Raw genomic sequence first — 24739 nt, 5'->3', positions numbered from 1 at the left:
TCCAAGATGGTTATGGGCATATATTGGCTGCCATGAAGGTTGGACAAGGGTGGGTTGGTAGAAAGCATTAGGAGAATACCCACTCATTTCCACAACAAAGCTACTTGGGATGAAACTAGGAGAATTCCTAGTTTGAAATTGCTGGTAAGGAGGGGAATAATAGCTTGCATTTTCATGAAATGGAGGGGAATAAAAGGTATTCCCCTGATATTTATTCATTATAAAGAATCTAAGAAGGCAAGATTGTGTCTAATAAAATGATTAAAGGATTAAAAGGTTTTCCTTTCCAGGGATTGAAAGCATACCATTAAGCTGCCAAATTTAACTATTGAGTGACCAAGTGCTTGAAGAATGCCTCTCTAAGACTTGATACACTGAAGAATACACCAATATTTAGCTTGTCTTGTGCTCAATACTACTTGACCAATAGATTTCTTCTTAGATTTGATAGGTATGTAAAGATGTGTAGTGTCATAAAATTATGACCCTAGCAATTTTTTACTACATTAGGGTCCTCACACATGCAAACTCAAATCCTCTAGCCTGATCAGAGATCGGAGATTGCTTGGCTTGCAAAAATAGCTTCTTCCTTGGCCTCTGCATCACCTCGTCCGCACTCTACCCTGGAGAAAGGGGTAGGACAGGGGCATGGCACCACTATCCCCCCTTGGATAGGGCATGGTTCTCTTGTCCTCCTAGGACAGGGGCATGGCACCCCTGTCCCTGCCCTATTTTGGGGCAGGACCCTTCCTAGGGTTGCATTATTGATTGTGCCTCGGGCGGGAAACTCCCCTAATGTCGGCCCATGATGAAATTCAAATCCACTAACATGTATTTAAGTAGGCATTTGCTCTCTCATTTGCATGAGTTCAATAGGTGGAAGTTGGATAATATTGGAGTATGTACAAGCGTTCAAGCATTAAAGAGCTTTTAAGCAATCTTTTCGAACATTGAGCAATCTCAAGTCTCCTTTCAAGGCTAGGTATTGCATTCAAGTCAAAGATTCAACCATTGAAGAGAAGATTGATTTCAATATTCAATTTTGCACAAGCATTTCTATCAATATTGTTATCACAACCTCCCTTGAGGTGATTTACAGTTTAGCCTTTCATTTACATCTACTTCCAAGTACTTTCTTTCATTACTTGGTTAATTCCAAAATTGAGGTTTAACCTAAAGGAAAACCCATCAAACCCCCAATCCCAACCCATTTTCCTCTCTTCTTTGTGTGTAGGTTGCAAGTGCATAGCTGTACTTTTAGATTTGAGCTTCATTTGTAGAGGCGGAAAAACCCTTTTCGTTTCGCAAATTTTTCAGAGGACCGTGTACATTCTTGCCATGGTCTGGGCAACTTTTTCTCAAATTCATAGGGCGATTTTGTCTCGACATTTTACTGCCAGATCTAGGTGCATAGCTTCATCCCATATTCCAATCTAAGTTATAATCATTTCTTTGTCACTTTTGCACTACATAATTCAATCATTTTCCTTTCCATTTCAAACAAGAAAGAGGGGATCAACTTAGCATTCCCCATTCATTCATAATTCAATCTACTATCATTATGTGGAGAGATTGAATCTAGTGAATTATCCTCTCCTCTTTCTAATGTAAGGTGAAAAGTGCTTGAATGGTAATCGATAGCAAAACTCTCATCTCTCTTTGAGGGAAAGGGTAATTTCCTTCTTGATTTATCATTCACCATTTTCCCACCATTACAAGATGTTGCCTCCAAAGGCAGAAAATGTTGATACACACACCAACTATCAGCAAGAGGTAGGAAAAATTGAACTAAAATAGTTCAAACAATCCCACCAGGCATGCCAAAAACTATTGTCACAAAATTTTGCACCCTTTCCTAAGCTATTAACTCAGACAACCTTGTGAAACATGGAAACAACCTCCAAGTGTGGGACCTTGCATTGTGAAGTTTAATATTTGGAGAAGGTTGGCTTCCTCTTTGATCAATGTGCAATGTTGAACCAACCCAACACTTAAAACCTACTTCTAAACCTATTCTAATGACTTGTAGAGGAAAGAGGAAGAAGGAATGCAAAAAGTAAAAGAAGGTGATGCACCAAGATTAAAATTTGATCCTCTTTGCCTATAATTGTACAAGACATCAATAAGAAACTATCCAAGGACATACACGATCCCTTACTTTAATCAACTTCTTGAAGAAAATATGAAGGTTAGAGATCAATAAGACATTGTAATGAGTTAAGAGCACTCACAAACAAGATTTATTGAACAACTTAACACAGTCACACAATCTAGAGATGGAGAAAAATATACTCAAACAAAAAGGTAAGATCTTTTACACAAAATGTTTGAACTGGAAAGAAGTATAATTGATAATTTTATTAATGCAAAGGCAAGGAAATGTTTTTAGTTATAGAAAAATCATGAACTTATATAAGAGAAACAAGAAGAGGAACCCCAAATTATGCTATAAAATTACCTTTATAGCTCATGCATAACTTTAATTCACATTAGAGTAAGAAACCCTAACCAAGATAGGGTTAGGTTACAAAGGTGAAAGGAAGGGTAAAATCATATCCAAAAATAATTGTTGCATGTACATAGGATCCTCTGGAGTGAAAGATGTTAGCCAATTAAGTGCATTTGCAATCGATGAAGATGAAACCCCTAAAAATCAAGGTGAGTTTCTTTGAAATGGCATCCACAACATTCCTTGTTAGAACAAATGGATCATCAATGGAAATTAATGGACATGGGAGCCCTTCAATTGTATACACAAAGATAAAAATTGAGTAATGGTATCATTGAAGACATCTGATTGAGGTAGAAGTAGTTGGGATTGTTGAGGAACTAAATTTCATCCTACTCTATTGACAACCAATACCATGATTGTTGAAAAATGAATCACACTTGTAAGGTTTGAATTTAAATCATCAATCCCTTCCATTGTGTGAGCGTGAATGGTGGAGATGTACTTGGAATCCTCTCAAAGACCAATTAGAACATAGTTTTCAATATGATCCTTCATTAAAATCAGACGACTCAACCTATATGCAAGATTACTATTGTGCCTCCCTTGGATTCAGTCCACATTGATTATATGGTTAGCATACATTTGGGGCCTCTAAGTAATTTCTACTTAAATGTCCATGAGGCAATGCCAGCCATTGATCTCCTCCTAATGACATGTCATGGGTTTCCAATGGTCCCATCTCAATTAGATGGCCCATGTGGCCTTGAAGGAATGATGGTTCTCATATGATTAAGGACCACATGGCCTTGGAGACTATTGATCTGTAAAGCTTTATTTGATCTAGCCCACCTTTACCTCCTAAGCACCATGTCGAATGTCACTTAGATCTTGTAAAGGTGTCACCTTGCATACTTGTGACCCTAAACTTGATGACATCAACACACTCACGAGGGTGCAAGGGGAATTCAAATTGCCAAGGTTAAACTAGTAGGCAGACAAGATGGGGCCGAATTGAAAGTGATAAGGTGACCTTTATCTACTAGACTTATGTGGAAGTGAACAGTTAGACATGTCAATGCAAAATTATAAGTTCAGGCAAAAAAAATGTTTAAGGCATGAGGCTTTGGGGTTTAGGGCTTAAGCACTAGGACTTTAGATTGGATCATTTTTTTTGGAGAGGGTGTTAAGCCATTTTTTATGCCTTGGATTGAATTATAAAAAATGAGCATAAGGGTGGAAAAAATGCCAATAATATCCTGGGATCCAAAGGGTTATGATATCAAGAAAATTTGACCTTTGTAGAAGCTTTTCTAAATAAATATTTCAAAGAAAGGTCATTAGGAATAAAGATTTCATTAGGAACACATAATTGGATATGTCAACTTCTTGTGTGAGATAGAAACTTTAGAGTTTTCTTTCACAATAGTCAAAATGACTTCTAGATGAATGTGAGAAAGTTGGTCCTTCACCCCTTCCACCTTCTCGAGGCATAAAGGGGTAATTATATTAGTATTGGGAATATTTTATTTTCATTGGCTACCACATACCTTTTGAGATCTTCAACATCCATCTTGTCAATCCACTCTAGAACTATAAACCCAATTTTGACCCCAATGGTTCTAATGGTGAGAGAGGGAGATGGATAGAGAGGGAGGGAGGTTTCTCAAAATCACATTCTACACTATCAACAATAGGAGGAGGTTTCTTAGTAGTTCCATCTCTATCAAAGCATTTCCCCAATTTTGGAACTTCATCACCATATATCAATTACAAAAATACTAAAAGGAAACTCTCATATTCTTTAAAAATTAGGATTTTGTTATGCTAAAGCATATTATTGACTACATCAATATCAAATTTCACTATGCATCAAAGATTTAACATCTCACATAAATCAACAATAATCTAGGTGTTCTGATAATAGACCTTTTTAACATCTTTTCCTTTTGGTTGTGTACAAAATTGTAAAGGGTTTAGTGGCTTCATAAGCTAGAGACTGTAAAAGAGTTCTCACAATTTGACGCCTTCCATCTTTGAGAAATTTGATAGATGGATATAGAAGATGTCCAATGATAATTATATACAGACCTTTCTTGAAAATAGCCTCTTTCTTGAATCCTATGCAAATATTTGTCAATTGAAACAAATACATCCTTTTTCTTAATTGCTTCTGGTAGCTTTTGAGCTCTAAGAGACTCGTACATTAAGAATAACAAGTTGGATGGTATCCTAGGATCCCAAGGGTAGGATGCCAAGCAAATTTGACCTCTATAGAATCTTTTTTTAAAAACTCTTTCAATGAAAGGTCATCAAGAATAAATGTTTCATCAAGCACACATAATTGGATATGTCCACTGCTTGTTTGAGCTGGAAACTTTATACCTTCCTTTCATAACAGTCTTCGGTTAGGGATTTTTATTTCAAGCATCTTCATGAACAAAGAGTCTTTTAATTTTGGACATAAACAAAATGACTTATATATGAATTTTAGTGAGTAATTCCTTCATCCCTCCCACCTTCTTGGGGCATAAAGGGATAATTATAATAGTATTGGGAAGCTCTTCTTTTCATTAGCTACTATATACCTTTTTGAGATATTCAACATTTGGCTTATCAATCCACTCTAGAACTATATAGGGAGGGAGATAGACAAAGAGAGAGAGCGAGAGAGAGAGAGAGAGAGAGAGAGAGAGAGAGAGAGAGAGAGAGAGAGAGAGAGAGAGAGAGAGAGAGAGAGAAAGAGAGAGAGAGTAATTAGGGGTAGGAGGAGAGAGGTCAGAGAGACAAGGTAATTAGGGGGGAAGAGAGAATGAGAGATATTTAGGGGTAATTAGGGGTTAGGAGGAGAGGGGAAAGTATCAACATAGGGAGAGATAGGGAGAGGTTAATAAATAGAGAGAGAGGGGGTAACAAGGGGGGAGAGGGAAGTACCGAGAGAGAGAGAGAGAGAGAGAGAGAGAGAGAGAGAGAGGAACATAAGTAAGGGGAAAGAGGTAGAGATAAAGGAAGAGGGTTCCAAAAGGATAGCAGGAGAGGAGGGAGGTTGGAAGGGAGGGAACTCAAGATAGAATCACTATGTAGGTAAAGAGAAAGATATGGGAGTTGGGTACAAATAGGTGTAAGGTGGGAGAGATAGCGAGAGAGGTAGACTTGTAGACAGATGGAGAGAATGTCCAAAAGGGAAAGTATAAGAGGGACCGAGAGAAACACAATTTATTTAATATATAAAATGTTATATCAAGCATATATAAAATATTTTAAATATATATTATATACTAATATATTTAATTATTTCATATTATATGTATTAGTAATATATATAAATATTTATATATTATATTAAATATATATAATGTGTATATTAATATAAGATATTATAATGTATTATACATTATAGACTAACAAGTTAATTATCAAAAAATATAGTTGGAATAATAAATTATTTATAATAAATAACCTAACAAAAAATTAAAAAGAACACAAAAATAATGGATATCAGCTAGCTTCGAATATTCGATACTAACGGATATCTGTTACTATTGGATACTCGATAGCAACTGATATCCACTTTCTCTGACAAAAATCTACAACCTTGGGATTGCTATGGGATTTAGCTCGGGTGTGCCAAACCTCGAAAGTCGACACAAAAAAATATGTTTAAAGGTTTTAGTTGGTTTTCTAGACTTCCCCATGTGACTAACAACTTTTTCTTACTTGAAATTGATGAAACAAAAGGGTTTATTATGAAAATTGTCATCTTTCCACCAATATAAATTATTCTTTACTTTGAACTTAATAAATAATCATTATAGATTTTCTACATGCGTTATGACTAAATTTATAATTGATAGGCTGATTGAAAAACATCTATAACTTTCAAATGGTTTCATAAATTTTGAATATGAAAGATGCATCACATTCTATGTTTCACGTACTATAGGACTAAAGAAAATTGACTTTCATAAAGTTTTAATCAAGTTAGGGTGGTAAAAATATGAGTTTTAATATTTTTAAAAAGTTCTAGTAAAAAACTTATTAATTATTTACTTAGAAAAAAACTATAAAATAATATACAAATCATCTAGGCATGTGTCTCTACTAATATTTAAAGTTTTATAAAAAATATTATGTTTTTCTTCTACTTAAGTTGTGCTAGAACTTTCCAATATTTTTAATTTTTTTGAGTAATTGAGCTTATTCTGGCTAGCTTAATATAACCCTAAACCCTGGGATAAAGTCCTCTCATGTATTCTTAAAGCTAGATAATCCTTTGGATTTAATGTCATACTCCACAATGAACTCATCTATAGAAAACTCGTTGCGTCAAGCATTAAGTATTATTGTTGCCAAATTTCCTACCATTAAAAAGACATACTATGCTTCGCTTTTATTTCTCTAATATTTTAAATTCCCTTAAAATAATTCATATTTTAATCTACCGCAATCCTAAGGATGTCAAGTTTTCGAGCCACCATGTTGTTGCGGGTGAGTAGTAGGAAGGAAATAGCTTATATAAGTCTACCGATATCCCGCAACTCATTGGCCATTTAGTGGGGCAGCGACAAAGGAGAAGGCTAAGGCTGGGGTCCCATGGAGGGGGGCTTCCTAAAAAATAGAGTGGGCCTCATTGAGTTTTTTTAGGAAAATTTTTAAGCTGGTGGTCTCATGAATTTTGTAGTGTAGTCCAACTTAAAAGTTTAAGCTCCTAAATTTAAGGAGGTTGGTGGTCTCATGAATATTTTTTATAGGATGTGCATAATAAAAACAAATAAAAATAATTCATTTCCCTCCAAAACTATTTTTTAATAGAAATTAAATTTAGATTTTTGAAAAGTGGCAAATAACATCCCTAAGCTGGTGGGGCAATTTCTAGCCCCACCCCTTTTGCACCTGCTCAAATTTGCATGCCTAAAAAGTAGGGGCTGCTATTTTTTGGAAAAGATCCCAAATAATCTTGTAGCACAAAAACAATTTCTTCATGAGACTACCTCTTCCAAAAAAATAGAGCCCAAGCCCCTCCCATGGGACCCCACCCTAAGCATATGTTCCTGCTATCCCATGGGGTACATAAAGCACGTCCATGAAGACATTGCAAGAGAGTGGTAGAATAGAAAATGATTGTGACCACATGAAGATGAACATGTTGTGGGATGGTTGACGAGGCAAGTGAATTAAATAGCAACGACATGGGTACATTTGAGCTGTTTGTTTCAAAATTTATGATGCAAACACAAGTTGTAGAAGTTGGTTATTTTGACATGAATGAAGTAAATATTGAGGTGATGATTTTAGACACTAATTAAATTCACAGCATCGTCCATTATACTCACCTTCCATTTGAAGAAGTGACTAAGCTCAGTGTGGATGATGAAAGTTTCAAAGAGATTTTAAGCTTCTTCTTAAAAAGTTAATATTTTTTATCAATCTTTGTTTCTTATTAAAAAAATTGAGTGGTGTAGTGAAGTGAAATTGGTTAAGGGTAGAGTAAAAGTGAAAATTGTCACAATGCTAACAAAAGAGAGAGCTCTAAATAAAAGAACGGATCATCAATTCTTACTAAGAAAAAGAGGTTGTTACAGAAATTAATTCTGCACATTTTATTGAGCTTAGAGGACACAGGGCCTAAAAAACTATTTAAGGATGAAATGCAAGGTTGTAGAGATGCCCTAATTCCTATGGCTAGTTGGGACCTATTTTGGTATTTCTATGCCAAAAGGGATGGAATATTTCTAGTCTCAAACCCATGGACATTAGACCTTGCTAAATTAATAGTGCCAAGTGTGTTCATAGATGTTGAGTTAATTAGGGTTTTAACAGAGCACTATCACCCTATCACTAGAATATTAAGAATGACAAGTGGAAATATATTACTAGTGGTAACAAGGTTAGCTAGCATTGACTGTTTCATGTTGAACAAGCAATATATCAAAAATATTGATTTGGAGAAGCTTGAACAAGATTAAAAAAGACTGAGAAACACATATAAAGGGGATGAGCTCTCAATTTACCAGAGAAGAGGATTCAATAACAGGATAATGGATGTTGTGGGAAGTGAACCCTTTCCTTTAGATGACTTCCAAGTGTACTTCAAAAGGATGTATTATTCTTTGTGCCAAGTGTTAGGTATGGATGTAGAGAACAAGATAAATATTGCTCTAATGTACGTGGCCATGAGGATACAAAATTCTGAGGTAAAATTGAATTTGACTTTTCTCTAGAGATTGAGAAGAGGATTCATGAAGAGTTCATCAAACTGAAAGAGGGTAAAATTCTATTTGATTTTAGACATTATTCTTTGTTGTATCATTTTATTTTATATCAAAATATGAGGTCTTTTAAATAAATTGAAGCTTGGAATGGTAGATAACATGGGTAACATGCTACCTATTTAGAGATGGTCTTATCTTTTGGATAAAAGATGTAGAAATATTGACTACATCACATTTCATGATCAATTCACAACTACAAATATGGGTACTTTGAAGCACACCTCTCCCAGGTTGATACCTCAAATAAGGTAGTTGATAAGGCCTATCACCTTGATATTAGAGAAGGGGCATGCCCACAACTTTGGAGATTGGTTATACTTGGGGGAATATGCATTAATCAAGATATATGGATGTCCTCAAGCCCCTCACCATTTTCCAATGTTTGTTTTTGACTGAATTGTGTTTTTGGAGTTTATGTGGAAAATGACGTGGATGGAAAATGAGGTAATGGAAAGACAAAAGAAAGTCACATTTTTACCTTATATCACAAGATATGCAAGGTTTTCAATTGGGTCAAATACCCTAGAAGAGGTGCACAATTATATCAAAACAATGTATTCATTGAAGCTGGGACAAGAGAGGGTCTACAGCCCTGAAGCCCACATTAATTTTTTAAAAAGGAAACTACTAACAAAGATGGAATTACTCATGAAATTTTGTATGATGAAGATGTTATAAGGAATTATGTTTCTTTTGATGATGTGTTCCAAAGGAGAAGAAAATGAAACATATTGATGAAGCTTGAAGAGGAGAAGAAATAGAGAGATCCTAACTTTCAAGGGTTCTATGCTAAACTAGAGAGCTTATTAAAGAGGATTGATTTGATCATTGACAATTTTGAAAGGCTATATGGTAAATCTATAGAAGAGAAGGATGATAAGCCTTCTAAACATGCAAAGTTGCCTGTCAAGAGACCAAAAGGGGTTATGATTGTTGAACCTCCTATAGATACCATGTTATTTAAACAATCTTCACCAAGTCCACCACCTGAACAACCAATTAAAAGGCAGAAGATTGATGATCCAATATGCTTGGTGTCATATGTTGAATTAGAAGGGGTTGGTGATACTGATGAAGTTTTTAGTATATTAAAAAGATTGAAAGATGATGTTGAGATAGATTGAAATTGAAGCACACTAGCTAGAAGCCAGGGGAGATGGTTAAGCACAAAAAGAGCCCCATGAAGATGAGAAAATTGCAGCCTCGATGAGATTTATTAAAGATGATGATCTATCAAGACACCAAAATTCAAATATTTCTGGATTAAAATGAAAATTAAGTAGTATGAGGAGAGAAACCAAATGAACCTAATGGGAGTAGATGAATTTCAACATGATGAGATTGAAACTCAAACATTCAAGGAGCTTAAGTTTGATGAGATAAATGTCAATTTAGATGAAGTTAGAGATAAGGTAATGAAAAGCAATCTATTTTTATTAAGGAATAAACAGGTTTTGAAGGGACTTGAAACCCTTTTTACAAAACGTTGTTTAAAAAGATAGATATATTAGAGCCAACAGCCAAAATATAGCCAAAAGCTAATAAAAAATCAAAAAGCAGTAACCAGACAACAAACAATAGAAAACCTAAGTCAAATTCTTGAGAACCTTCATTACCTCTGCTTCCAATTGATTTATGTTTATTATCTCTACAATGACAATTAAACAAATTTTTTTGTTAGTTCAAGTAAGGAATTAGGAAGACTCAATGTTGGTTGCAAAGTTTGACTCTGAGTAGGGACTGAGACAATCCCAAGATTAAGACTCTAGTAGCATGGAACACTTACAAGAATACTGAAAAACCAAAGTTGCTTGATGTTGTCAAGGAGGTGAAAGGGTCAATTATGATTGAAACACTTAGGGATACCTCACCCTTAGATATTGCTACAATGACAATGCATCCAACCATGATTACTAGAGATGTAGTAAGAAATATGGAGTCGAAATTGATTGAGTGTGAGAAGTCCCGGGTAGATATGAATGAAGAAATTAATAGAATGTATATTGAAAATGTCAAACTGAAAGAGAAATTAAAATTAGCAGAGCCAAATCAAGGTAAATAAGTGATTATTTACAAGAGTGTGGTTGAAGAGCCCACTAAGGATGATGTTTTTACCAAATGGTTGGATACAATGAGGGAGAATTTTGAGAAAGAGATTAAAAGATTGAAGAAGATAAATGAGAAACAAATTATTTCTTTGTTTTAGAAAGTCTTGGAGCATAGAATGAATTTTTGTTATAGATAAATTGGGCATTGCATATAGAAGTTATACAATGTTATTGCAAGCACTTGATCAATTTAAGGAGGATATCCTTATTTTAGATTCATTATTCAAGAAATGGAAGCCAATACATTACACTTTGACTACTTTGTGCAAATTATTACAAAGAACTATAGATTCCCCTCTTGTCATTAAAATGATAGAAAGGATGGTGAAGTTGGTAATTGATGAAAGAAAATATATATCTAGAGAGGAACCTAAAATAAAGGAAAAAATTGATTATTTTCATACGTTCAAGCATTGGTCCATCCCTTCAATTGTTGATCAAGACAAGCATGTTGAACACCTTGATGATTGGAAGAGTGAGTTTGATCAAATGGTTCCTAATATTCTTTATCACAAGAAAAAAGAAGGAGATATTAGTGTTCAAAGCTTTAATCTCTTCCTTGATAGAGTAATTGCAATAGATAATGGATATGTAAGGTTTTATCTTAGAAGTGTATGGAATAATTGACAAAAGATGGAAGGATCATTTGATGAATATTCTAGAAGTGTATAAATATAAGTAGCCAAGTGATTATGATGTGTATCAATAGGAGAGCATGTACTTTAAGCCTTTTGAAGAATAACAATTTGCAAGAATGGTGGCATGGTTTCGTGGTTTTGTTGACCATGATGTAATACATTCAAAATACAAGTAGAACCTTGCCACCACTAGTTTACAGGTGTATATTCGCATCATGAAGATAAGGAGTTATTATTCATGTTCACCAACATTCTATCATGTTTATATTTTCTTTTTATTACTCCATGTCATGTGTTGACATAATATTAAGTTGTAATTAACTAAACAATATAACAATATTATGTCTTTTATTTCAAAATGTTATTAGTTGAAAGGTCACATGTATTCATCTATGGGTGGGATAAGCCTAATGGATTTTTGAATGTAAATGATCTATAGCCTGTTGCTTCTCTAATTTTTGTATTTAAGAGAGAAACCAAGACCGTATAGAAAAAAAGAATTACAAGTTTTGGTAAACAACATATACATATTGTACTACCATTTTGTAGTGGCAATAAAAATAATATAGTAATTTGGTGTTTGAAATCTAGTTTCAATTGTTTTGTAGTGGATATTGATATGTATTATATGGTTGTCTCCAAATTGATAACTCTCTTGTTATTTAAATCGGTGTATCAAGTATACTATTGGTTTGTCAAAGAAAAGGTGTGCTTTATTTGATTATTTTTTGCAAGATAGAATTAAATTCATTTTAAAAAGTCACAACATTTTGAGAGTATCATTTGGATTAAAAGGAAGAACTTGATAAAAAAAAAATTTGCATGTTTATGCAAGTCATAAACAAACAGAGTGGCAAACAATTCGAGATATAACTAGACAAAAGACACATATCCTTTTTAGACCGCATTGCCCTATGATAAGAAAACTTAATTATTCTCGAAACATCATCTATTGTTTTCAAATATTTCTTTTAATTTTCTATAGTAGGAGTAGGTGTTAGATACTATATTTTTAATTTTCTATTTTTTACCTTATGCTAATGACTTATAGAAGAATAAGGAGTGATTAAATTAAGGTTAAAATTAAACAGACCCTTGAACATAGCATAAGGTTTAAATATTCCTAAACATAATTGGCCATTATAAGGTTTATGTTGCTTTGGGCCTTGGCCGATATTCTCAAAAGTCGATGCATTATTTTATGTTTTGGAGATTGTTCTTAAATGATTGAGCCGACATGTTACCATTGCATGTTTCATGAACTGGTTGGTCTTTGGGCTAACTTGATAAAGTTGTAATTATTTGCAGATGGTATAAATGGAAGCTTGTGAATCATTTGAAGCAATAGGGAAGTCAAAATATTGAAGACAAAGCTCTGAGATTGAGCGAAGATGTAGAACTAGTAAGATTCTGATCCGGTAGGACTGAGGCTGGAAGGCTGAGGTCCGGATTAGGATAGAACTGGTAGACTATTATCGAAGGCCAATTTAATATGAGTATGATCTGCGGATCTTGTAATTGCATTGTAAGCATTGTTTATATCCTGGACTGCAATCCAACATGTGGCATGTATAATTCTCCAGATTCTAATAAGATTCATTCATATTAATTACCAGTTATATGTTCGACATTGTTACCGGTTGTTCTTTCTACTATTTCTGGCACTTTGTTACCAGTTACCAGTATGTTTGGCATGATTTATGTGTTTAGCTACAAGGTTGGGTTGTCCTTCATTAGATCTCCCTGCCTCAACTGCGTCAAATGGTATCCGAGTTGGCTTGTGAACCTATTATTGGACAGAGTGTTGTTTGTGCACTGGTTGGTTGGAGAGAAGATTGAGGCAACTTGTGGACTTGTTCAGATCACCGAATGTGAGGCAGAGCAAGGTTTGTAGGTAGACTGCAGATCCTAGATATTGAGATTGAGGCAGTTAGTGGGTGGAGACCTGAATAGATCACCGATTCAGGAAGGTTGCAGTTTGTACCGGTAGATCGTTGTGGAGAGGCAACTGAAAGCTATGGTTAGATTGTCGAATCCCCTGAGGCAATTGAAAGTACCTACTAACCAATCACCAAATTGGATCAAGTGATGGGACTCACTTTTCAATTAACCCTGAGAGTCAGATGCAAAAGCACCCGTCTAGTTCTTATCAATCAGGAAGTTTCAGTGGAATTGCTTGAGAGCACGACATTCCTTCATGTTTGAGTGTTTATCATTATCATTTTGGGTTTATTCCCTTGTGTTCATGGTCATTTTTGTGTTTGAGTTTCATAGAATTTGGCTTGGTTTCCGGTAAGATGTGGATTCTCGTATTGTCTCGGTTGATGTGTTCTTACCGATTAGCCTGGCTATATGTTGAGCGAAGATAATTTTGGGCTGCAGTTGATCTCTGTGACTTCTGGATCATTTGAGGTGTTTCTTTGGGCCTTGGATAGTATTCCCAAAAGTTGGTGCATTGTTTTATGTTTTGGAGATTGTTCTTAAATGAATGAGCCGACATGTTACTATTGCATGGCCATCATGAGGCTACAATGAAGATCAAGGAGACATTTATGTTGTAAGATCAATTTTGACCATTTGATTTTGTAATCATGGCTAATAATGCCATTTGAAGTTATATTGTTCATGTATTGAGTCATTTTTTAATGAGTTGTCATGTGAGCAAAATAATGTTAAAATGAGTAATGCAATGGGGTTCAATGTGTATAATAGGTTTTTAATAATCATTTTAAGTTTCATAAGGTCTTGTGTGATCATATTAATGTAATAAAGCTGATTAGAAAGTGTCAAGAGGCAAAAAGGTTAAAAACTTGTCAATTGACAACTAAAAGTGTCAGTTTGACAATAAATTAAAGTTGTAAACACCCACAAAGTGATTGAATGGATAGTTAGGAGTTGGTTTTCGGTTCCCATGAAGGGAAATGGTTTATATATACTTGAAATGATAAAAAAATTGGGATATTTGGTCAAATTTGATTGGAAATGTTAAGTGTTTTGAAGTTTGAGCTATGAATACACAGTTTTCCCTTCAATTTTGATTAAAAAATCTAAACTTGTAACTGTTGTAATTTCCTTTTCACAACATCTTTTGATCTGATTATTTTTGGAGGTGATAGGTAATTGTTATAAATTTCATTTGGAATTTTTTTGAAGGCTTAATAAATCAATTTGTACATTTTATATTGACTATCCTAAAACCAATCATTTTGGATAGCTTTACAAGGGTTTGAGGGTCATAATTAAGAATTGACCCATTCCACTTTATGTATCTACTATTTCTTTTGGAATGGGTCTAGATAGTTGTATTATAGGATTTTATAACATTTTGAGTGCAGTTATGGCCATGGAGATGTGATGGTGAGGCCCTAGGGTGAAGAGTGGTGAGGAATGGTGTGTGGAGTAGGTGGAAATTTGGTGCCATGTATGGATTTGAGGGAAACCATTGAATGAGTGGGTGTTTTTATGGTTGGTGGAGTTTTTATAGGTCATATGGATGGTTTTTTTAATCTATTTTTGAAGTTGTGAAGTGTTTGGAGGGGGTGTGTATGTGAAAGCCCTAGTTTGTAGGCCTAAAAAGGAGGGTTTTGTGTTTGGGTGATTAAATGATAATTTCATTGGCTAAAATCTAGAAAATTTGTTTATTTTCATCCTTTAGTAATACTTTTTTATGGTGTGGAGTCTTGGTGAAGAGTTTTTGAGGTAGTTGCTTTGTAAAAGTGGGCTAATTAGCCTAGTTTCAAGTGTAGCAGGGTGCTGATCGGTATAGTTTGTCCAAAGTAACTATACCTTAGTTTTGGATATTCTTTCTAAATTCCAGATGGGTGTCTTAATATGTAATGTTTTTGGAAAGTGTTTTGAGAAATTTTTGAGTTATTGCTGAGTTACCTAATTTGAAGGGCTAGTAGGATTGAAGCCTAGAGGGAGCAGTCTGTGTTTAGGAGCTTGACCCCAAGTTTTGGGGTTTGTAGAACCTTGTGTTATGGTATTTGTGATGTGTTAAGACCATTATAAGTGTTGGAAAAATCCATTGGGTTGTTATCCTTGATTGGGTGCATTGAGAAGAGTCTAGGGATTTGGAAGAAAGGCCTTGTTTTGGGATCTTGTGATTGATCCTAGTGTTGTAGATTGGAAAAGTCATGTGAAATAAAAATGTGTGATAAGATATGGTTTTTTTAATGAATCTACAGGTGGAGTATTATTTTGGAAGCCTTGGATAGGTGAATGTTGTTACAAACAAGAAGAAAGAATAAAGAGTTGTACTGTGATTGTGGGAGGGTCTGTGATACTCTGCATCAAATGATAATCCAATTCAGCCTAAGACTGAAACAAAATTAATCAAACAATAAATCCAACCGGTAACACATCGGGAGAATCCACCAACACGTGCTATAAACCGGTCCATAACCTAACGTGATAGCATTAGGTTTGGTGCTAAATGCAACACTACTGATCAACTGGAACATGAACATGATAACCATCAGCATCTTGAGAACCTTCTAGAAGTCACACCAGCACCACTTATAAAATACAACAAAAAATCTTCAATAAAGCTCTGTCGGTAAAACCCTTACCGATAACTAAAAGGCTTACTAGAACATATGATAGCTTTTGGATCACCAAATCCCAAACCAATTGAATGTGACACGCATCTGAACCATATGAATGACCAAACTAAACCAATTCCACCAATCTAAACATACCAAAGAATACCAGAGATAGTCTCCAGATCAACATCACAATCCAACTACTCTACCGGAACCCAATAGACAACCAAACAAGCCAGTGTTGGCATCAATGACAAACATCAATGCAACACATAATCAATTCCTCCAAATTGCTAAAAATCTCCCCCTTTGGCATTGATGGCAACACTAGCTGTGAAAAACATCCAAGTGCCAAGAAGTGCCAAACAAGTCTCCCCCAATAGAAGACATCCAACAATCTCCCACAAATGATATATCAAAGAAGTTTTGAACCAATTATCTCTGTACCAATTAACCATCCATAGACTTGAACCAAACTCCCCCAGTAGGATACAACCAATCTAAAATTTTGTTCCTCCCCCTTTGACCGATATCTTTGTTAAGATCTATTTTTCAAATGTATATCTCTCCCCCTTTAACATCAATGCCAAAAATCTGACATAAACATCAAATAAAAAGCATAGATCCTCTGAACCACACAATTGACTACTCCCCCTAGGTAGTAGCACCAACTCATCAATCCTAAATGAATGATAATTTTGATAATGTATGCCAGACTGATGCCAATCAACATCACTCAAGTCTCTATCGAAGGGGCAGAGACCCCCAATCTGTCTCTAAAGTACTCAAATGATTCGGAGGGCAAAGGTTTAGTGAAGATATCTGCAATCTTCTCTTTAGTGTTCACATAAACCAATCTAACTTCATTTGCTTCCACCTTTTCCTTCAAAAAGTTATACTTGATTGATATGTGCTTTGTCTTAGAATGAAATACTAGATTCTTTGATTTGTCAATAGCAGCAAAGTTATCACAATGAATAATTGTCAGTTCATTACAATCTACTCCTATATCTTCAATATTTGCTTCATCTATAGAACTTGTGTACAACTAGTAGCAACAACAACATACTCAAATTCAGTAGTAGATAAAGAAGTACATGACTGTTTCTTGGTGATCCATGAAACAAGTTTCTTGGTGATCCATGAAACAAGTTTCTTTCCAAGAAAGAAAACTCTACTGGATGTGCCTTTTTGGTTACCTATATCTCTGGCCCAATCCGCATTTGTATATGCACATAGTGTAAAGTCATCATAAACCATAAACCATACCTGAAAATCCTTGTTCCCGGAGCAAAAGTTTCATCATAATCAATTCCTTCCTTTTGAGAATATCCTTTGCAGACCAATCAAGCCTTGTTCCTCACAACTTGTCCATCTTCATTCAATTTATTCCTAAGAACCTATTTTGTTTCAATAACATTCTTATTTTTAGGTCGGGGAACTAAAGTCCATGAGTTTTTCTTTTCTATCTAGTCCAATTCCTCTTCCATAGATTTCATCCAACACTCAACCTTACATGCTTCAACTACTAATGTTGGTTTATTTGAGAAATTAAGCATACTGATGGCATGATGAAAGAATAAGTATCTGGTTGAATACTGAGAGGGGGAGGGTGAATCAGTATATTGAAAAAATGATACAAAGTTCCCAAACTCAAACCTAGTCAAACAAAGTAAACATATCTCAGTCAAGATCAATATTCATAAGAATACTTGGCATCAACCGGTTTAACTGTTATGACAACTTTAACAGTAAACAACTTCAATCTTGTAAATATCAACAATGCTTAATCATAACTCAACTTATTCAACTCTCAATGCTTCTGCTTAAAATGCCTTATCAGAAATTAACCACATCAACAAATAAGATCACAAACACAAAAGCATTCACCACTTGACACAAATGTTTATACGTGGAAAACCCAAATAGGTAAAAACCACGGTGAGATGAGACTCGCAAGGATAGCTATCTGAACTCTTCTGAAGTTCACCCTATTAGGAGCCAAGCCTGTTAAATCTTTATTCCGGTTAGGAATCACTCGGTTAAGGGATTTACAAATATGCCTTGATGAAAAGCACAATACCCTGTTAGGAGTAACCTCGCTGGAGGATTTAACAATCCAAGCTAATGGACCACCTTGTTAGAGGATCTAATGAGTAACAAAGCTTGTTAGAGCTTACTCAGTTAAGGGATTTCACTTCTATTGTAATTGTTAGAAAACAATAGGTTTTCTTTATCTGTCTAAGTAGCACTACATTTGCTTGATCATATCCTTCTAAGCTTCAATCTGCCTTCACTCAAAGTGCAAATCCATTCACTAGTTAGGCAGCTACACACTCAACATGTTTTCTACCAATCATGCCAACACTCTTTACAAACAACTTCATTGACCTTAATTACAAATCAATTAGGTCGGTAACACAACAAAAACCTAATTCTCATCATCGAGACTACAAACAAGTCAGTACAATCTTGACCGTTAGAAATCATGACAATCTCTTCACATTCCTCAAGAAATTCCAACCGCTCCATGATCACCGCTTCATCGGACTTTGTAACTCATCATGCGCTGTGCATTAAATGCAATCCACTTTTCTCCTTCCTTAGACAATAAGCAAATGAGCCAAAACAATTTGAACATATCCTCATACAACTATCACACGTGTCTCCATGATTACCACTTATTAGATAATAAACCATCAAACTTGATCGGTTAGGGTTTAACAGCTGATAGGGTTTACCGATTACATTACATAAAAAGGTTTAACCCTTTACACATGTTCATCGGTTCAACTCACAAACTTTACATACCGGTTTACAACATCTTCCACAAAGCTCTACTTACCAGTTACTAGCCAATATCAAAAACAACAATATCAGCAATAACGTGAATACCATTACCGGTTCAATTGACATCAATGACAACATATCATTAATGCAATATCTATACAAAATGCCAACAAACTCAAAATTCCAACACATACCTCTTTGGCTGCCAACCTTCTCCTTGTCCTCACTCATTTTCTCTTATCTCTGATGATCTAATCTTTTGAATGATTCAACTTTACATACCTAGAGGTCTTCCGACTTTCTATTCCTCTGCTCTGATCTTCAGTTACTGTTGAATTTTTTGATATTGCTGAAGTAACTAATTCAATATTCTGTTCCAATACAAGTGTTACCAGTTCAGTTATGATCATTTCCACTTCTGGTTCTCTCATAAGTTCTGATTTGACCTTTGTACTCCTCATTCACCTTAACATTAAGACTCTCCACAATTCTCTGTAATCTTTTGTTATAACATCTATATGTTTTTCTTTCATTTGAATAACCAAGAAATATCCATTCATCACATCTAGGATCAAACTTTCCAATTCACTACCAAAGATTTTGAAATACATAACTGTAGGTGTATGACCAAACCATAACTCATAAAGTGACTTACCGGTAAACCAAACTAGATCCAAGATCCAACAAATGTTTGCCGATTAACCTTCAAACTGACTTATCCAAAATTTGAAACAACCTTTTAGACGACTATCGGGGGTAATGCAAGATCTGTCATCAATTTGCCTCCCCCTAAGGATAATGTCTTAGTTACCAGATGGTTTTCTGCCAGTGTAGGAACATTATGGTCTGTCGATTGAGTAACCGGGGTATATGCTTTAGCCGGTTGATCCTCGAACTTTCTAATCCACTTCTTCTCATTCTCCTTCTAAATATCATCAACCTTTTGCTTTCCCTTCTCATTGGATTTGTCATTTCCTGCTGGTAGGTTCTTGCTTCCACAAAATTTAGCAATGTGTCCTACTTTGTTGAATGCATAAAAAGTGACATTGCTCTTTTGAATTGCCTTATTGTAACCTTGATTATTCTTTGTCCTACATTGATTAGCCATATGTCCAAACTTTCCACATGCATGACATTTTACATTAATTCTACAATCTTCTGTCCTATGACCATACTTTTTGTAATTGAAACACTAACCAATACCTGAATTATTATTCTGATTGACTCTATTTCTGCATTGACATGCCATATGACCAAACTTGTTGCAAACAAAACATCTACCATTAAATTTATGTGCATTGGGTTGCCTTACCGATGACCTTTGATTCTAGTTGTCTGGTGGATTCTCCTGATTGTTCTTCTGACCGTATGTATCATCCTGATTTGCAGTACTAGAGTTTTCTCCTTGCTCAAATCCAAGACCTCTAGTGTCTCTAGTGTGCCTTTGATTCTTCAATAACTCATCAAGCTTTGCAGAACTAACCTTGAACTTATCTTTGTACTCATTTGCAGAATCCAGATCACCTCTTAGGTCTGTCACCATTATTTCAAACTCTTTCTCATTGTTATGAGATTGTACCAATTCAGTTCTCAATATATCATTCTCATGTGCCAACCTAATGCATTCTTTAGATCTGTCTTTCAAAGATTTGGCATGATTTTCTTCAATCTTCTATCGATCTTCAATCTCCTTGGACATCCTCATGGTTAGGGCTTGCATTTCATTCTTCATGACACCATTTTCCTAACTCAGCTTCTGACATAGATCCTTAAGAGCATTCTTTTCTCTATCATCCTGATTTTGTAATTGATCACAAAGTTCTTTCCTTTTGGCGTGTTCAGATGACAACCTCTCTTGCAGAGTAAAGATGAATTCCTTCGTAGATCTCAGCTCATTTTTCAGCATCATAGTCTTCAAGAGCTACTTGAAGTTCCTTCCTCAAACTCATCTCCATAGATTCCGGATACAAGATCTTCCTCAAGTTATTAGACTTATTCTGAGGCACTAGGCTCTGATACCAATTGTTGGAATCCAAGAACACTGAGAGGGGGGGTGAATCGGTGTTCTCCCGAAATGATTAATTTTAACCTTATTAACACAACAACTTAGCAAATGGTATGCATAAAAGAAAATAACAATAAGTAATAATGCAACCACAGAGATGAACGCCATAACACCACAAATTTATATGTGAAAAACCTCAATGAGGAAAAACCATGGTGGGATTGGAGACCCACAATATCTATATCCACTGATCAGATGAATAAATATTACATATAAGGGGCCTACACATGCAGGAAGACCAACAACCTAGAGCGCACTGCTCATCACAAAAGGAGCCTCACTAACTACAAGAAAACTTCAGACTACAATTTGGAAATAAGATTGAACTGTTAGAATAACATCTCCTATGCTTGAGTACAGTTCCAGTTAAGCTCAATTCCAGAGGTCTTAAACCTCTTCCACAAACCCAATTTGAGCACCTATGATCGACCAAAACCTTTGCATATGATTACAACTTTATTCGCACACAGATAGTCGCATAACCATCTATCACATGATCTACAAAGAGATCATACATCATATTTATACCAACCCAAGACCTAATAAATTAGTTTGGCCACCTAAAAGATAATACAATAAATCCATTACATAAACTCGCAAACCAATGATAATCCAAATTGGCCTAAGACCGAAACAACATTAATCAAACAATAAATCCAATTGGTAAGGCATCAATCCACCAACACATTACATAAATTGGTCCATAACCTAATAGAATAGCATTAGATTTGGTGCTAAATGCAACACTACCGATCAATTGGAACACGAACATGATAACCATCAGCATCCTGTGAACCTTCTAGAAGCCGAACCAACACCACTTATCGAATCCATCAAAAGATCTTCAATAAAGCTCTATCGGTAAAACCCTTACCCATAACCAAAAGACTTACTAGAACATATATGATAGCTTTTGGATCACCAAATCTCGAACCAACTAATTCCACCAATCTAAACATACTAGAGATAGTCTCCAGATCAACATCACAATCCAACCACTCTACCGGAACCCGGTAGACAACCAAACAAGCTAGTGTTGACATCAATGACAAACATCAATGCAACACATAATCAATTCCTCCAAATTGCCAACAATTTTATCAATTAAAATTAATTTTTGTTAAGTTTTCATCAATATGATGGAAAAAATTAATAAGTTTAAACATTATATTTGTTTGGACTTTATATAATATCAATGTTATGAATTCAAAGTTCATATCAGATAGGCACATAGTAATATTATAGATTGATGATAGGAAATTAATAAAATGAAAAAAAAAATTAGCCAGATATTGAAAAATTTGGGAGTTTATTTTTTCTTGTATAACTCCAAAGCTCATTGCTTATATAAAATAGACATGTAGTAAAATTATAGATTGATGTAATAATAAATTGATATCTAGGAGTTACTTTTCTTGTAGGAGGTAGGTATTTGAGTGGTTGTTATATAGAAAAATTAGAGGCTTTATTTTTACTGAGAGATATTCTATAATGACATGAAGAGGTGGAGTGCTATAGTGTGAGTGTTTTAAAATGATAGCTTAAATTTAACAACCATTTACATGTCAAAATATTAATATTAATTACAATATTTTGAAACTAAACACCACATAAACAAAGATATGGCCTCATCAAAATTATAAGTTTTACATAAATTTACAAATATTAAATAAATAAATAAATATTTTTAAATTAAAATGCATAGAAATTTTTTTTTTAAAATTATCTATAGAGATGAAGAAAAATTAAATGAAGAAAAAAATATTTTAGAAATTTTTTATTTTTAATAATTTTTTAAATAATATTTAGAAGTTTAAAATTTTCATATAAAAAGTTAGATGTAAATAATTAAATTCTAGAAATTAGAATAAAAAAATTTGTAGAGATAGAAAAAATTTAAATATCTTCTATGTAAAATAAAATAATTTTAAGTTAAATAAAATAGTTTTAATTAATATCTTTGAACTTTTTTTTAAATAATTGTATTTAAGATATCTATACTAATAAAATAATATTAGATATAAAATTATGAAATTGAATGTATTCAAATATCAATTATATTTTTGTATTGTTTCATGCTCTCACCATTTTAATATACATATTCAAACACAATTAAGTTGGTAATAACATTGTTAAATTCATTCCGTATGTATGTACAATCAAATACTATAACAACAAATAGTTCCTCTTTATTAGTGCCATATATTCCTTCAAGATATTTGAACAGCCTTTTATAATTACAATTCTCTTCGTAACCTTCAACTTTACTCAATATCAAAAAATATATCAGCTTTACGCTTCTAAATTCTTCACTTTTATAAAGAAACGTTACTTTTGCCTTGCCTCTACATTCTCCATACATACTGTAAAGCTGAAAATTATATGATCGAATATATTAGCATATCAACTAGAATTATCAGTACAAATTATTGCCTCTATAAGATCTTCCAATCCACTTAAAAAGGTGATTTCAACAACCACCACGAACTTATTATAAACTTGCTGAACATGCTAATGTATTTAATGTTTATAATTTTGTTCATGTTAAATATTGATCAATGAACATATTAATTCTCAGGGTCTCTAATATTGCTTAAACTGTATAGGTAAAGGTAAAAGTAGTTGAATTTTATTTATTTATTTATTTTGGACGAAACAAAATTATGATTATCAATGGTATATGAATGAATGAAAAACTTTTTATGTTTAAGGAACTAAAAATAATTGATGGTATCATCAACCTTGTCATATTTGATTTCTACAATTCAATCTTTTTCCTATTCAAGGTGATGATGAGCTTCCTCAAATCTTCAATAGTTTTCTTGTTGAATAAAATTGTACCAAGTAGCAACTGTCAAGATATTGACATATTTGTCCCTCATGTTCTCAAAGGCATCACACAAAGACATATTTGTCAACAACTTTTAGCATCCATGAAACTAAAAAGTGTCAATGATACAACCAACATTGTCATATTTGACATCTGCATTTCAATCCTTTTCCTATTCAAGGTGATGATGAACTCCCCAAGTTCTCAACAGTCCGCTCGCTAAATAAATTTACCGAAAAACACTATCAAGATATTAACATGTTTGTTCCCCATCATGTTCTTGAAGGCATCACACTCCATGATAAAGTGTTTTTCTGATTTCACAACTTGGGTAATACAATAAATACACACCCTTTCTTCTACTCCATTTTAGATCAAAGTTGATGACAGTTAATTCTTAATTTACCAATAGACTTACTGATTAAACTAAACAGATAAAGTTGTTGAATCTTACTAAAAATGTTTTCCAATTCCATGATTCTGATAATATAAAAAATACACTCTTTCTTTCCAAACTTCTTCAAAATCTTTTTCATCATCACCATATTACACATCAAAATTAACCAAAAATAAATTAAAAACATTCAATTAATCAATATGAACGTTAATCATGTGCATTTAATAAATTAGAGTTCTGCAAGGAATGCAGGGGGGCGCATGCAAAAGCTAAAGGCAAGAAGGACATTGGCAAAAGCAATGACAAATTTCAGTCACCAAAAAATATGAAAAACTTTATAATTTTCTCTTTTCGAGCAAAGCATTCTTACGGACACCAGATTTTTTACCAGTTTTATTTCAACTAACGTAATTTACGTGTAGAAATGGCCGTACTGCCAGTGGCATTATTCTACAATGGTGAATACAAATTGCAGGTTATTCTAGTTCTACATTCTTCTTTTTTACGATAGATTATTGAATAAAACAATTTTATTTTCTTTATTCTGATAATAGATCACTGAGTCTGATCAGAAATTAGAAACGTCAATTAATCTTATTAATATTATCATATTATTGATATAGTATAAATTTTCGAAAAAAATATT

The sequence above is a fragment of the Cryptomeria japonica genome, chromosome 4 (genome assembly GCF_030272615.1).
Source record: "Cryptomeria japonica chromosome 4, Sugi_1.0, whole genome shotgun sequence".
Classification (NCBI taxonomy): domain Eukaryota; kingdom Viridiplantae; phylum Streptophyta; class Pinopsida; order Cupressales; family Cupressaceae; genus Cryptomeria; species Cryptomeria japonica.
This window is presented reverse-complemented; position numbering follows the sequence as displayed.